The sequence below is a fragment of the Pseudochaenichthys georgianus genome, chromosome 17, assembly GCF_902827115.2.
Source record: "Pseudochaenichthys georgianus chromosome 17, fPseGeo1.2, whole genome shotgun sequence".
NCBI classification, from domain to species: Eukaryota; Metazoa; Chordata; class Actinopteri; order Perciformes; family Channichthyidae; genus Pseudochaenichthys; species Pseudochaenichthys georgianus.
In genome coordinates this window covers 42,429,816-42,431,937 of record NC_047519.1, presented here as the reverse complement: position 1 = coordinate 42,431,937, position 2,122 = coordinate 42,429,816, and the positions used below count along the sequence as shown (strand labels likewise).

Genomic DNA, 2,122 nt, shown 5'->3' with positions numbered 1-2,122 from the left:
TTTAAAGTATTGTATACATTTGTTTTCTGATTTAAGATCTAGTTAAAGGTATGTTTCAAATGTCAACAAAAAAGAGCACAAACAATTGTCTTCATACAGTAGAAGTAATTGTTCTATTCATGATCTGTGATATTTCTCCTGTTTACTTTTCAGCAAGTCCTTTATTAAAACCAGTCTAATCGGTATAGGCTCTGTCAGCATTAAAAGCCTGTTTTATTTCTCTATTCACATCAAATCTGAAATCATTCCAACAGCATCAAAACACTTTTTACTCGAATCAATGCAAAAATGCTCCTGAGGGTTCCTCCTAGCTCCTCACCAAAGGATTGCAGTCCCTTTCATTTACTGTTTTTTAGAATTAAATATGAATGATCGTATGTGCCTTTTTAACTTCAAACCTTTAGTAATCAGACGCCGGGAAACATGCAGAGCTTAGCCTTTGGCTCAAAGACCCACCTTCCTGCTTCCACTAGGAGAAACAGATCCTTTGATAACGTACGAACTGGATAGTATCAGAGGAACAAGTGTACCATACGTTGGTGGAAGCATCGGCTTAAAGCCTCCACTGTCAGTCGTTATTCAGTATTTTACTGATTTTATTTATAACGCCACTAAACTCCTTCTTTTGGTAATGTTTAGATTGAGAGACCCCAGGGACAAATTACATATTCTACATTTAAGAACAAATAATAATATTAAGGGCTAGCCAAATGATGCAACTTACAGTCTTAAATGTTTTTAACGGACCAACAGTCACCTGTACAAATAGGAGAAAACAGAACAGCTTCTTCCCACTTGCCATTGTTATCATTAACTTAAGATATGAGTACTAAAAGCACTTAAAATATATGTTGTGTTTTCCCCCATCAGAATCGAACACACACAATAATGCTGAGCTCCGGATTGTGATGGTGGGGAAGACCGGAGTTGGGAAGAGCGCCACAGGAAACACCATTCTGGGAAAAGACTTTGAATCAAAGTTCTCTGCTGATTCTCTGACGGTTACCTGTGCGAAGGCCTTTGGTGAAGTGGAGGAACAGAGAGTTGCTGTCATTGACACTCCGGGTCTGTTTGACACCAAGGTTGATGAAGAGAAGACCAGAGGCAGTATTAACCAGAGCATTAAATATGCTTCTCCTGGACCCCACGTCTTCCTGGTCGTCATCAGACTGGGCAGATTCAAAGATGAAGAAAAGCAGACGGTGCAGAAGATTCAGGAAGTTTGGAAAAGATGCAGACAGATACAGCATGGTTCTCTTTACCCACGGTGATGCTCAAAGGGAAACCTATCGAAGAGTTCCTGAAGAAAGTGAAGATCTGCAGGAACTTGTGGGGAAATGTCACGGCCAGTACCACGTCTTCAATAATGAGGAGGAGGATCGTTCTCAGGTCAGAGGGCTGCTCGGCAAGATCAGAAACATAGCAGAGAAGAACGGAGGAAGCCATTACACCAATGACATGTTCCAGAAGGCAGAGAGGTTCATAGAGGCGGAAACACGGAGAATCCTTACAAAGAGAGAAGAGGAAATATGCAAACGGATGGAGGCACTGGAAAACAAAATAGCAAAATTGTACGAGGATAGAATGAAGGAGTTGAAAGCTGATAAGGAGAAGTTCTATGAGATAATAGAAGGTCGTGATAGGGAGATTAAGGAGGAAAAAAAGAGGAATTAGAAAAGAGGACGAAGAAAAGGCCAGAAGAGAGACTGAGAAGTCATTTATTTTTAAAAGAATAACTAACGTCAGCTGGTTTGCACGAGAGAGCCTCTGACCTTCTGCTGCTGGACTGCAGCAGATCTACCAAACCTTTGACTGTCTGATTCTTTGCACATCTTTATCCTCACTTTTTGGATGTTCTTGTTTAGAGTGACTTAAAGTAATATTGGTTAATCAAGTTGTGTTAATAACCTTGTGGGATTTTCAAGTAAAAGGTATTTAAGTGGTGTCTAACTAATTGGTATTAAAGGTGGGGTAGGTACATTTGAGAAACCGGCTCGAGGTACACTTGTTGTTATATTCCATGGAATGCTCTTAACATCCCGATAGCAATGAATATCTGAAGTGCTTTCACAACAAATCCATTAATAAATATCATCTCTGGAAGCCGTGGCGCTGTAAAAAG

At 40.2% G+C, this 2,122-nt stretch overlaps 1 pseudogene; it reads left to right on the top strand.

The window, feature by feature from the left end:
- The first annotated feature begins 848 nt into the window (after positions 1-848).
- On the top strand, positions 849-1,820 carry LOC117462670 (GTPase IMAP family member 4-like; annotated as a pseudogene).
- Positions 1,821-2,122: the final 302 nt, after the last annotated feature.